Genomic DNA, 15038 nt, shown 5'->3' with positions numbered 1-15038 from the left:
GGAGGGGCGAATACGCCACATGACTGAGGTTGTTTGGCCTCCCAGCATCCTCTGCGAGGCAGCTGCAAGATGTGTTGGCGGTCTGTGGATGCCACCGTACATGATTGTGTGCTTTTGCTTCTCAAGTAGACCTGGACAAAACTTTAGCTCCAGCCACCATTGCTGCTATTGTCAAGCACCTCGGAAAGCAAGGACTCTTCTGCTGCCCCGTTGCTTTTGATGCAGACAAGGTAGAATTAGAAAAAAACACTCGCAGTCAAAACCCTTGATTTTAGGGCTTTGCTGTGGTCATGGTGGGCTACTTCTACAACCACCACTTGCGGTGTTCTGCATGGAGCTTATTTTCTTGACCAACCTCGTGTGGCTAATAAAGATGCAGCAGCACAGTATAGAATGTTCGCTTGTTTAGTTGTGTTACGTGAAGTGAAAAAGAGGGGCATTTTTCATATTGCCTGGGTTCGTACACCTTGAATTTGGAAAAACAGATTCAAGGGCCCTTAAAACTCTTCAAAATAAATATGCTCCTTAAATTCCTTGGAAACGTGGGTTGGGCACGACTTTTGAACGTTCAAAGTAAAACTCCGCGTAGGGTCTATGCCATCGACGCTTGTCTCTCGGTAAGCTGCCGTAGATATTGCAGTGTGGCGTTTCCACGGCCTCTAATAACGGCTTATTTAAATCCGCAGCCATCGGGCGAGGAGGAAAGGGCGCGCGACGAACCTTTCCTCCTCTAGCTTGTGCGACCGGCGCGGCGCTGCTTTAATGTGTTGCCGTTGCAGGCTGCTGAACTATTTGAATGTTTTAGCTTGTTCTCGGTGAAGCTTGTGCGATGTCGGGTCATAAAAGTTCGTTGAAGAGCCACTGTGTAACCTTTCAGTGCAGCCGTTACAGTACTCTAACTACAGTATGCGGAAATTCACTTGGCTGCGCAAACATGCAACGTGCATCATTAGCCGCAGTGTATGTGTTGTGAACTGTTCTGGCTGTATCGGGTTTTCACTCAGAGAATCGGCGTCTCAATTGCCATCGTGAATTGGAAAATCTCACGATCTGATCGCTCGGCGTGGGAACTGAAAGATAGCTCGCGTACAACCAAAGCAATGCCACCCCGAAACATCTAAGCGGCAATCATTATAAAAATTTGGCGGACGTTAAGCTTTGCCTTCCAAGAGTGAGTACGATAGCATTCAAAGATCCCCGACTGTTTCTCATGCTTCCCAGCAACTGCAACTTAGTTAACCGTAATGTTTACCGGGAAACGCTGGCGGCGAACGCTATGCACGAAGGCGAGCGGGCGAGCTTTCTGGTAGAAATGCGGCCTTTTCAGTGGGCTGCGGATGCGTAAAGATGCGTAAAGTCCCTTGATAATTTGAAAGTAACGACACTCTTTGAACTCTGCCGCCGCCGCGCGACCTCCTCGCCCTTTGCGCCCCCCCCTCCCCCCGCGGCAACCAGTTTCCCTCGTTTTTCTGCGCGATTGGTCTCCCTGCCGTTGCCCTTGGAAACGCGCGGATCTTGAGTTTTGCTTGTGTTTTTCTTTTTCGTTCGCGCCTTTTTTTTCTCCTGAGCACGGCTGGCTCGGCGTAGCGAACGTTGTACGCTGTGTTTCCTGCTCTATGTGCTAGCGCTATGCCGGGCTGTTGCGCATATAACTGCAGCAAGAAGCCTGAAGATGGTTATGCCGTTTTTATGATACCACAAGGAAAGCGTGACGGCTTGCGCAGGAAGCAGTGGCTGCATGACATTGGCCGAAATAACTTTGTTCCGACAAAGAACAGCGTTGTTTGCGAGCTGAGGCGTCTTATAGCCCGCAGCAAAGCATCCCGTAATGCTGCCTTTTTTTTTTTTTTTTTTTCATTCTTCCGGCCTGCTCACCAGCGTTTTTGTTGTGGTTCTCAGTATGCTTAATATTCTGGGGCGGCTCCATCACCTCGCACGTCGCTAACTATTGTTATACAGTCGGAAGTGCAGCATAATAGATTCTTCTTTGCGCCCTGAAAAAATTTGTGGCAAGTATACCCGTGGTATTGCAGGCGATGAGCGTTAGGCGAAAGCCTTTAGATCTCTATGTTGCAAGGCCGCGTTGTAAACTGGAACTATCACGTGACCCAAAGAAGGCCAGAGGTGACCCAAAGCATGTTCAATCCTGTATAAGAGAATGATTACCCAAGTTAACTTATGAATCATTAGTGATTGACATAAGGTGGATTAGGGAGGAGTAAGGTTTATTAGAGTGTATTAAAGAAGATTAAGGTGGATTAGAGTGCATTAAGGTGAAGGGTTGATGAAAGGGTATTAAGACCGATTAGGGTGGGTTAGGGGGCATGAACAAGGATTAAGGTGGATAAAGGAAGATTAATATGGATTAACGTGAATTGGGGTTGATAAAGTAGGATTAAGGCCGATTAGGATAGATTAAGGACCATGGAGCTGGATTAAGTTTGATAGAGGTGGATTAGGGTGTACTAAGGTAGATTGGGACTACTAAGCAGGATTAAGGCGGATAAAGGAGGATTGTTGATATGAACTTTCTCCTCGCTTCTCATCCCTTCCCAGTCAACGCAAACGGTATTTTCTAGGTAAATCTCTCTCAAAAGCTGAATCGTCACCTAAGCTTTCCCCTTTCAGAATATCCCACAAAATGTTGCGGTCTACGTTGTCATAGGCTCCTGTAATGTCTAAAAAGGCCACGGTCTGATTTCTACTTTTGATGTTTCAATACACTTAGTAAGAACAAATAAGTTATAATCTAAACGCCTACCTATTCTGAAGATTTCCCAAAATGCCATATTCTCTGCCCAAACTTGAAGCTTTGATTTGATTGCCTGCATTGCTAGCCTGTATATTACCGATGTAATGGTCAACGGTATATACGAGTGAATTCTATCTTTCTCCCCCTTGCCTTTATAAATAAATTCATTCTACTTTGTCGCCAACTGTCTGGTATTCGTCTATCTTTTAAAGTTTGTTCCACTGCTTTCACCAGAGCTTCCTTACTTTTTGTCCTAGTTCATTAATCAGCCTAACGGGAACCTCGTCTATCCCTGTGGCTCTGCACTTAGGAATTTTCTCTTCCGCTTTCTTCCAGTTGAAATTTGTCAGCACGAGCTCCTTTTTCACTTGGGTCTCTTTCATGCTCTTTTTTTCTTCGAATACAACCTCGTCATTGCCTTGGAAAGATTCGGCTGTTATTTTTCGGATGTAATTTAATGCCGCTTCTCCTTCCAGTCTGTTTTCATCTTCGTCTAGGATATGTTGTATTGTTGTTGACTTCCTGCCTAATAACTTTATGTGGTTCCAAAATATTCTAGGTGCGGCCTTCTTTTTCTCACGTATTTCTGACAACCAACGTTCGCTTTCACCTTTTAATTTTGCTTGCACCAGTATTTGCACCATAGACTTTTTCTCCCGGTATATTTCCCATTTACTGGTTACTTCATCCTGCGGCAACTGCGCCTTCTTTGCGTGCCTGTGCTCGCGGGATGATGTCTGTCGTTCGGCGATCGCTTCTCGTGTCTCCTTGTTCCACCAGCTTTTCGGTTTCTTTTTTTTTCCTTTCCAACGAACATGTTGTTTCTCTTTCTGTACTTCTGTCGTTATTACACTTAGAAGCTCACTGTACTCCCACTCTTTACTTGGCCATTTGCCAAGTTCTTCCTCGCCTCTTGTGATTATATTTGTTATTTCTCAGCGTTCAAATTTGGACTGGCCATTTTGCACTCCTTGCTCTATTTCCCAACTACACATCCCATTTTCAAGATGATTCGTTTATGGGCACTGCCTATGCTGATATACCCTTCCTCATCAATGACAATTTCTCTCAACTTATCCTGAATTCCTTCTGTCATCAGACAATAATCAATTGTTGATTACTGGTTTCCCACGTGATCTACCCTTTACACTTAGGCCCTGTATTCACGATAACGAGGTTATGTTGCTCACAAAAGTCTGGCATTGGCTTCCCGTTGTTGTCGGTATAGCCATCTAAATCCTCTATGTGGTGTTAAGAACGGCCCGCTGACGTGCAAGTTTTGCCAACCATTGCGACCGCGGGCGTCATCTTTTCCTGGAGCGTCGCCGAAAACCTCTAGCCACGGCGTGACTAAGTCGACTGTGTTTCGAGAACAATACGCGCGTCCTCCACTCTTCGTCGCTGGAGCCGAGTTCGACGAAGCAGGCTTTGTACCTGCACTCGCCACCGCCGCCCTGGTCTGCCGCGATCGGGGAAGCGCCGCGGGAACGTCGACGTAGACCCCTTCCCACGCACCGTTTTTGCAGTAAGCCCCGAGTTCTACGAAGTCCGTGTGACGTCGGTTCCGGACCATGAACCTGTGTGTGTGCGTGTGTCTGTGTAAGTCGTCCCGCGGAGAGGCGGCCTGTTTACTATGACTGGACGAACGTTTCCGTGACCTTGGAATCGAGGGGGGGGGGGGGAACCGAGTGTTTAAAAACCGCTGTTGTGCGGATGCTCAGGACACTCTCTCGAGCAGTCATGTTAGACTGACACACGTTCTCTCGCAGTCATGCTAGACTGATGAACTGCATGTAAATACTGTAAATAAACCCATATTCCTCGTTCTCGATGAGAAGCAGTCCTTCCCTTCATCAACGTCCTCAGCGTGGATAAGTTGGACGATGGCATGGGCCAGCTACCTTCTACTTCATGCCGGACTCCAATTTTGACAACGGGTTACCAGCGATGGGATTGAGCCCCCCAATCCTGACAATTGGCTGACAGCGGTGAGATGGACTTTGCGACGTGGTGCTGTGTCTGCGGTGAGTGCTTGGTTCTTGCTTTGACTCTCTAGGCTTCATATTGTGGTTGTTCTGTTTAGAACAGTAGGGAAGCTAGATTGTTGAGTGTTGGCTAGGTTGTGTGTTCCTAGCTAAACTTAGCGAGCAGGACCAAGGCAGTAAAGCAGCAATCATGAAGTTAAGGACACTGCTGAGAGACGAGTTGTTGATTGTTGGTGAGGAACTGGGCCTAGATGCACGCAAGGAAATGCTAAAATCGGTATTATTGGAGCTAATTTCCGAACAGGCCAGTGAGGAAGAAATTGAAATGGGGTTTGAACTTCTGAAAACGAGAGAAGAACGAGAGAGAAAAGAACAAGAGAGAGAGGAACGCGATAAAGATCGCGAGTTAAGAAAAATGCAACTTGAACTTGAAAGCAAACGTTTGGAGTTGTCTCAAGGAAGTGAAGAGGCTCTGGGACGATCAAGTGAGGCAGAATCATTCCGCATGGACAGGCTATTAAAGCCATTTGAGGTCGGGACCGACATAGGCTTGTTCCTAAGCAATTTTGAAAGGACTTGCGAGAAGATGAACTTCGGTCCGAGTACATGGCCACAGCGGTTGCTGTCTATGTTGCCGTGTGAGGCAGCGGAAGTAATCGCCACACTCAGTGCAGAGGACGCATATTATTATGCGAAAGTTAAGGCTAGTCTCCTGAAGAAATACCGTCTTACAGCCGAAGCTTTTCGGCAAAGGTTTAGGAGCACAGGCAAGAAAGATAGCGAGGGGTATCCGGAGTTTGCATACGGCTTAAAGGCCAACCTAGTCGAGTGGCTGAAAAGCGCGGAAGCGTACGACAGCAGAGACATGATCATTGAATGCATGTGTCTAGAGCAGTTTTACAAAAGCATGCCCCAAGCTGTGAAACTGTGGCTGCAAGACAGAGGGAATGTAAACACTGTGGAAAGGGCGGCTGAATTAGCCGAAGAGTACGCAACGCCTAGAAAGTTGGAACGCCGAGGACGGAAATTGGGGCGGTCGAAATGGACCGCGGAAACCATTTCCGTTCAAAAAATTGGCAGAGGCTTAGCTTGGCTAAGCCTAGTGGATTGCGAAAGCAATCTTCTGTTCAGGTTGTAGAGTTCCATAGTGCTCATCGAACGTGTAGATGCAGTCTCGTCGCCATATAAAGCATCCATAAGGCTTGCTGTCGAACGATCAGGTGTCGCCAAAGTCGCGTCAGCATTGAGAGCATGCATGATACTTGTAGATGCACCCAGATCAAGAGATGTTGAACGCATTCGCCTGGCTGCATAATATGCACGCCGTTTAGCTAAACGTTGTTCCCGCTCTTCATCCGTTTCTTCCGCACGCCGCCGCTTCTTAGCTGCAGCAAATCGTTGCAGCTTCGCCTTATACACATCATCCGACATACCGTGGAGGATTCGCTGGGACGACTGCGACGAGCCGAGTTGGGGGGGCCGCTTTTCCACAGCTGGTATGACGTCACACATAGGTCACGCTAAAGGTCAATGGTGGATTCTCCGGGACGACGACCAAGAGCAGAAACCTCGAGCAGTATTGCTTTCGCAATAAAAAGGTTCGCAGACTAGACGATCGGAGTCTGTAGACGTGGAGGAAAAGCCCACAGAAAAGAGCGAGGAGAAACTTAACGGGGAAACCGCACAAAAGGAACAGAAAAGAAAATTCGAATATTTTAGGCCCAGCCGCTGTTATAAATGCCACAAACTGGGACATCGCTGTGAACTGCGGAAAGCCTAGCGTAGTTTTTTCCTACGTGGATGAAAAAGACGAGAATATGGAACTTTTAAGCCCATATCTTTACGACCTGCAAGTTAATGCCAAACCACGCCGGGTGGTAAGTGACAGTGCCGCCACGATGGACATTGTCCATCCGTCTTACGTGACGGTAGATGACTTCACCGGAGAAGTAGCATGGATCAAACAGGTTGTAGAAGAACACAGCGTGTGTCTGCCCATGGCTAAAGTCAAAATCAGTGGACCATTCGGGAAGCTAGAGACTGAGGCTGCAGTTTCCAAATTTTTGTCACTGCAGTACCCTTACATCTTTTCGAATCGTTCGAATCAGTTACTGCGTGACAAAGGGCTTAAATTGGGAGAGGGCGTAGTACAGGCATTGACGCGAGGCCAAGCTCGTAAGATCGCGTCGCTTTCGGCTTAAAATGCACAAGCTGCTCCAGCGGAAGCAGAAAAGGGGATAACTTCAATACCCGAATCCGAGCTAGGCCCGAGGGACAAAAAAACAGTTGAGGAGAGCCTGCCAGCTGACCAGCTCAATGAGAGCGTATCACTACAGTGTCAAAGTTCCAGCCTGCAGGAAGAGCAAGCTGACGCAATCGCAAGCGAGACAGGGTCGTTATTATCACCGGCCTCAAAGAACTTTGATCAGCTCTTACGTGTGGATAGAGAGTCACTGGCAGCCGAGCAAAAGAATGATGAGAGCTTAGCTAAATTACATCACACAGCTAAAGAAGGCATTGCTAGGCGCAACGTGACGATACATGAGAGAGGAGGATTGTTGTATCGGCACTACAGAGATCGAAACGGTAGGATTTTAGATGAGTTAGTCGTACCTACCAAGTACAGGGAGGACCTTTTGAGTCTCTGTCATGGAAATGGGTGGTCCGGCCACCTAGGCATAAACAAATCAAAGATTGCTTATGGAATACTACTGGCCTGGTTGTTTCAAAGACGTAGAAAACTTTGTAAGATCATGCGACGCCTTCCAGCGCTCGGGTAAACCAGGAGAGACATGGAAAGCTCCACTAAAGGTTGTGCCTTTAATAACAGAACCTTTCAGACGACTTGTGATAGACACGGTACGGCCTCTACCAAAAACAAAATCAGGTTACAGGTACTTGTTTACCATGCTGTGTCCGGCTACAAAGTTTCCAGAAGCAATCCCTCTGAAAGAGCTCAGTTCCACCGAAGTAGTAGACGCGCTTTTGACAGTGTTTGCACGAGTTGGGTTTCCAGCCGAAATTCAGGCGGATCAAGGGTCAGTATTCACCAGCGCACTGACTTCCACATTCTTGCAAAAGTGCGGGGTAAATTTAATACACAGTTCCGTCTATCACCCTCAGTCAAACAGTGTAGAGAGGTGGCATTCAGTGCTTAAGCGAGTTTTGCGTGCGCTCTGTTACGAGCACAAGGAGGACTGGGAGAACTGCCTGCCGGCAACTTTGTTCGCTTTGCGAACGGTTCCACATGAAGCGACAGGGTTCTCGCCAGCAGAACTAGTGTATGGGAGGACACTCCGTTCTCCACTAAGAATGTTAAGAGAGATGTGGGAGGAAAGAGGAGAGAGTCCAACAGTGGTTGAATACGTGCTAAATCCGCTGGAACGGCTAAGCGCAACCCAAGAGCTAGTCGAAAAGAACATGGAAGTGGCGCAAAAGAACGCCAAATTCTATTACGACAAGAATGCGAGGCTGCGTACGTTTAACGCCGGAGACCAGGTAATGATCCTCAAACCTTCAAGAAAGAATAAGCTTGAAGTTCACTGGGACGGGCCCGTTAAAGTGTTGCACAAACTTTCATATACTAACTATGCTCTGAAAATGCCCGGTCGCAGGAAGGAGGTTAGGATACATCACTGCAATTTGATGAAGCCGTATGTAGAGCGGAGCGGAGTCGTTAACTATACCCTCAAAGAGCAGGATGGTACTACCAAGTTTAAGGAGTAAAAGGCGACCTCCAACTCTGAAATCGGCCTAGAAGAAGTAGTAAAACATTCGGTAAGCTCGTAAGCTCACGCGCTCAAAGACGCGAGCAGCTAGAGGACCTAAAAGGGTTATTAGGGGAATATATCGACAGGTTCAGCGATAGGCCAGGTAGAACCGAACTAATAACGCATAAAATAGAGCTGACATCAACCGAACCCGTAAGATCAAAGCCTTACAGGGTGTCTCCAAGACAGAGAGAAATTATGGAGGTAGAGATACAGCGCATGCTAGAGTTGGGAGGTATTGAGCCCGTTGGGAGTGACTACATGTCACCGCTAATACTGGTAGAAACCCCTAACAAGGACCCTCGTCCGTGTGTTGACTACAGGAAGTTAAATGCCATCACTAGGGATCAGCTGTACCCGATACCCAACATTGAGGAACGAATTGAAAGAGTTAGCGCTGCTAAATACATTTCAACTATAGATCTCGTGCGGGGGTACTGGCAAGTTCCCCTTTCAGAAAGTGCCAGCCGCTATCCCGCATTCATCTCACCTGTAGTTACTTTTCGCCCTCTCGCACTCAGCTTCGGGCTTAAGAACGCGCCGTTTAGCGTCTCTAAGTTAATGGATATTGTCCTAAAAGACTTGCAGGAGTTCGCCTTGCCATATCTTGATGATGTAGCATTTTTTTCGGACAGCTGGCAACAACACGTATCGCACCTCAAACAGGTGTTCTCACGGTTGAGGGAAGCCGGCTTAACGACGAAAGCGGAAAATTGTAGATTTGGGTGTTCGCAGGTTATCTGGGCCATGTTGTCGGCCAGGGCACGAGACGGCCGGCCGAGCTGAAAATAGCTACGATTGGAGAATTTTCTCAGCCGCGCACGAAAACAGTCCTTCGTTCATTTTTGGGACTTGTGGGGTGCTATCAACGGTACATTCCGAATTACTCGCACATGGCAAGTCCATTAACGGACGCCCTCCGAAAGGGAGCACCGAGTAGCGTACACTGGGATAAGGACAAAGAGGACGCTTTACAAAGTTTGAAAACGCTATTGGTTTCTCGTCCTGTGCTTCGCGCGCCAGACTACACGAAGGAATTTCTAGTTCAATGCTACGCAAGCGACAGAGGTATGGGCGTGGTACTTAGTCAGGTCGGCGACGATAACGAGGAGCATCCTATCCTCTATGCCAGCCGTAAACTTAATGTGAGAGAGGAAGCCTACAGCGCCTCAGAGAAGGAATGCGCTTGTTTAGTTTGGGCCGCCCAGAAGTTGTCGTGTTACTTGTACGGAGCGAAGTTCATCTTCGAGACCCACCACTGTCCTCTGACGTGGCTCAATCAAATGCCACACAGAAATGGCCGCTTGCTCCGATAGAGTCTCACTCTCTAAGAGTACAACTTCTCCGTTAGATATAAGAAGGGAAAGTTGCATAGCAATGCGGATGGTTTGAGCAGGCTAATTTGAATTCTGCGTTTGAGGGTCCCGCCTAAATTTTAGGGTTACTGGTGTTAATTTTGTTAAGCCAAGAAGATCCCCTCTCATTTAGCAGGATTCCGTCCATGATTGCTGAATTTGTCAGCACGAAATTGCTTCAGAAATTGGCATAGCGAAATGCAGCATATTTTGTTTCTGCATTTATGTTTTCTTTGAAGCCTAGCGGCTCTAAAGTGAGAGCCAAGGTACGTCGTCTCGGCGCAGAGCCGTGTTGTGGGGTTCGTTTTGCAGTTAACTGTCCTTGTTGGATGTTTTGGGGCGGTGACATCATTACACAAGTGGTCGCTGCGAGCCAAGGCATCACCCCCTGGCCACCAGCCGTTCTCTTCCTGCCCAGCGGTTGTCAGCGCTGGACAGTCGAGATTTCCCGGGCCATGAAGGCGCTGTTAAGAACGGCCCGCCGACGTGCAAGTTTTGCCAACCAGTTGCGACCGCGGGCGTCATCTTTTCCTGGAGCGTCGCCGCAAACCTCTAGCCACGGCGTGACTAAGTCGACTGTGTGTCGAGAACAATACGCGCGTCCTCCACTCTTCGTCGCTGGAGCCGAGTTCGACGAAGCAGGCTTTGTACCTGCACTCGCCACCGCCGCCCTGGTCTGCCGCGAGCGGGGAAGCGCCGCGGGAACGTCGACGTAGACCCCTTCCCACGCACCGTTTTTGCAGTAAGCCCCGAGTTCTACGAAGTCCGTGTGACGTCGGTTCCGGACCATGAACCTGTGTGTGTGCGTGTGTCTGTGTAAGTCGTCCCGCGGAGAGGCGGCCTGTTTACGATGACTGGACGAACGTTTCCGTCACCTTGGAATCGAGGGAGGGGGGACCAAGTGTTTAAAAACCGCTGTTGTGCGGATGCTCAGGACACTCTCTCAAGCAGTCATGTTAGACTGACGTACTTTTTCTCGCAATCATGTTAGACTGACACACTTACTCTCGCAGTCATGCTAAAATGATGAACTGCATGTAAATACTGTAAATAAACCCATATTCCTCGTTCTCGATGAGAAGCAGTCCTTCCCTTCATCAACGTCCTCAGCGTGGATAAGTTGGACGACGGCATGGGCCAGCTACCTTCTACTTCATGCCGGACTCCAATCTTGACAACGGGTTACGAGCGATGGGATTGAGCCCCCCAATCCTGACAGTGGGTATTCATGTCACCTAATAGGATAATTTCAGCATCATTCCCGAAATCCGTAATATCAGAGTTTATGCAGTGCCTCATAATCAGAAAGTGGTTTTGGCACGTAAAACCCAATAATTTTTTTTTTTCAGAGCTTATGCATTCCACTAACTCTTTATTCTTCTCTGTGCAATTATTTCAGGTCCACAAATACGTAACATCCAGCCAAGTTTTTCCCCCATTCATTGTACCTGATAACCAAAGATGCTCTTGACATTTTGAATGTACTCTTTTCCATTTGGCTCCCTGATGGATGAGCATTCCGACTCCCCCTCCCTTTCTTTCCGACTTAGTTCTGTTGCACCCTTCCCAAACATAATTCTCAATCACTGGCGGCTCTTCCGAGTCTCTAAGGTGCGTTTCTGTAACCGCATACACCCCTATTTGTTCTCTATTTAACTGCTCCTCAATCTCTGCCCACTTTTCCTTTCTTCTGCCGCCCTGCATGTTTATCTAGCCTATTGCATGGCGAGCTCTCTTTCTTGCTTTCCTCCTTTTTATGTTATTGACGGCGATGCTATTCTGAGGTTCCCCTAGGGGACCTTCTTCATTACTACCTACTCTGGCCTCCTGAGCGCCCATGGGCCCCCTAAAATAGCAACAGCGCGACCAGCAAGTCGCCAGCTGACTTCTCGTGCAAGCCTGTAATTGATATTATCATGATATTCATTAATTAATCATGAATATCATGATATTCATGATATTCATTCAGAACCTCGTCTAGCCACGATTTTAGGAGACGAGCGCCACTGACAAGAGGCTCTCCACTTGCCCCATAGAGTTTCACATTACTGTAACTAGAGGTAAATCTCGCGCTGCGGTCGTTCAACCATCATGGGAATGATGGAAAGTACAGGCTACGGATTGGTGTTTTGTTGACTGGCGGACTAGTCTTAGAGGTATTTTTTGGCAGTTTTGGTTTCGCTCCAAGCGCAATTGCTATAACCCGCAGTGGGATGGTGCGACGCAACGCTCTCTGCCTTTGTTCTGTTGCTCGAAGTGGCGATAGCGCGCTGGGTCAGAGGCTGGGCCGATGTTTGTGTCGTGTGGCGTCGAAGCTCACAAGAAAGCGACGGCATCGTAAACGTTGAAAGAACGTGTTTTGACCGTTTTGACCTTGGTTTGTTAAGTGTGTTAGGTTGGCGCTGTAGCGTTACATACTTTATGAAACTTCAGAAGAGCAAAAGGAAGGCACTACTGATACAAGACAAAGTTAAACTTCCAGTGCCTTGACAATCAAATTTTATTGAGGCCTTTATTATGTATTGCTCGTTTATGTGCTCATTGAAATGTGTGTTTTAGGACTTTTAAACACAAGCTTATTTGTGGTATGAAAGGTTGCTGCTTCCTGGCTGTAGTCTGCTGTTACAAAATGGGTAAGTGCAAAGCCACGCCATAACAGCTGCTGGCGGCCGCTTCAGAAGCGGTACGTAAATATAAGATATAATGAACCATACTTGTAGGAGGCCACAAGCGTCCTAGCTAGCACTGCAGCAGATGTGCTTAAAGTACTTGAAGACGTTCAGCAATCGTGACAGCCGACGCAGCCTTTCGAAAGAGCGAGAGAGTTCGCAAGTGCCTGTCGTCTGCGAGAAAAATACAGCGAACAACCAGCCAAAACGCCGGGGTCGGCCCACGAGACGCAAGCCCCCACCCCTACCCAAGGACGACCTGAAAGTGGTCTTTCGACCTCACCAGGGACTGCCTCTGAGGAATGTAACCACCCAAGCGCTTTCCGACGCAGTAGTGGAGGCCTGTCAAGGAAAAATCAGGTGGGACCAGTTCATTCTCCGCATCCGGTAGGGCTCCAACATAGCACTAGCGTCCAGCCCGGATGCGACCGTCGCAATGGTGATGAGCGGCGTCACGTCTTTGAAGATCAACGGGAGACCGCACCTAGTCAATGTCTACGTCACGCCAGGCGAAGGAACCAGGAGAGGTGTTATCCACGGTATAGAGCCGCACACTCCGTCTGAGACTCAAAGCGAGCATCCGTTTTCGCACCCAGGGCGTGGAGCTGGTAGAGGCCCAGATCTTGGGAGACTCTCAGAGTGCTCTCCTTACTTTCTCCGGAGACGTCCTACCGAGATACATTTACTACAGAGGAGGTGAGAAGTGTATTCCTTTTCGTAACACGGTCCAATTCTGCCGAGCGTGTGGGGAAGTTGGCCACCGCACCGACGTGTGCCCGCAACCAGATTTGCCCACGTGCCGTACCTGCGGAGTGCGCAACCGAGAAGTAACTCACAACTGCACAACGGTACCCCGACATGCGCAATTTGCTCTGGAGACCATCTAACTGGAGACCGCAGTTGCGCAAAACGCCTCAAGCCTGTACGATACCAGGCAGCGAAACCACCCAAGAAGCCACACAAGCCAGCACTTCGCTGGTTCTCCTCGGAGGACGAAGAATCGGAATGGGCGTGCGGACGAGGTGCGATTAACAGGAGCCGCTCGAGAACCCGTACGCCATCGAGCAACCGCTCGGAGCACGGATAATCAGGGCAGCAGCGCCGAAGCTCCACGTCCAACCAACCAACCACACAGGAGAACACGAAGGCGAAAGCCCATCCGAGAAGCAAGTCACCCGGGGCATCCCTGGTACAGAGCAAGCCACAGGCGAATCAGGTAAGCTGGGCGCAAGTCGTATCTTCCACTGTCAAACATACATCTGTTACACCACCGATCACGCAACACCCTGAATACAGAAGGGTAGTAGACGACAACAGACAACTCAAAACAGAATTAAAGGAGGTTAAGTCTAGGACGGCACGCCTCGAGGCACTACTTTTAAAACAATGGAGCAACACGCCAGGCCCAGCGAACGCACCTGTTGTGCAGCCCATGACAACGCAGCAACCACAAAAAGTGTCGCTAGCGTACTTCGTACAGCAGACGCAGCTTGTCTTTGCCAAACTAGGACAGATGGAACGCACCACTAGCTACCTAAGCCAGACGCAGATCCCTCACAAGAGAACTAGTGAAAGCCCGGGCTCTCCCACCAGACAACCGAAAGAAGTAGGACCGGGTTACGAGAACACCAATCATGGCTAGACAGAGTAATAGTAAACAGACCGAACAAGTGGAAATTTGGCAGTGGAATTGCTGCTCACTGCGGAAAAAGCTTGACAAAATTAATTGAATCGTCTCCAGTCCCTCCCGATGTTATATGCGCACAGGAGGTAGGCAAACACCAAGTAAATCTGAAGGGCTACGTGTGCTACAAGACCCCAGAGTACCCACAAATAGCTACTTCGCAAAGAAGGACGTGGCGCTGAGTATTAGATATATGCAGGGAACGAGCCTACCCAACATCGCGTAATCACGGTCTGGCCTCGAAAGCGCTGCCGATCTAAAACGGTAATAATCAATGTTTATAGCCCTCCCAGAGAGAAACAGGCCGACTTCGAGAATATACTAGTGCACTCATTGGGCCTTCTAAAAGGAAAGAACAAAGTTATATTTCTAGGAGACTTTAATGCACAGCACTCTAACTGGGGCTATTGCAAAGAGAACCCCAAAGGAATAATGCTAGCGGACCTAGTGGAAAGGTACGACCTATACCAGCTTACACAGCCAGATCTCCTCACACGCATTGGTAATAGTGTCTCAAAATACACGTCACCAGATTATATCTGACATTCACGAACACCACAAGGAACACGACGTGGACGAATCTAGGAGAAAATCTTGGCGGCGACCATTTCATATTGAGCATATCGCTCAGTGCGGCCACGATAAGAAGGGTGATCGGGAAAGCCAAGATCTCGGGCTGGGTGAAATTCCACGAAGGGCTAGACATTCACGGAGACCTGACCGACGTCAGCACATGGACAGCACAAATAAAAAGGACGCACGCGATCGAGGGTAACGAAGGAGATTGAAACAAACACTGAAACTCCGGCGGTCGATAAACACC

This window comes from Dermacentor andersoni, chromosome 1 (genome assembly GCF_023375885.2).
Source record: "Dermacentor andersoni chromosome 1, qqDerAnde1_hic_scaffold, whole genome shotgun sequence".
In the NCBI taxonomy this organism is placed as follows: Eukaryota; Metazoa; Arthropoda; class Arachnida; order Ixodida; family Ixodidae; genus Dermacentor; species Dermacentor andersoni.
Note: the sequence above shows the minus strand (reverse complement) of the source record.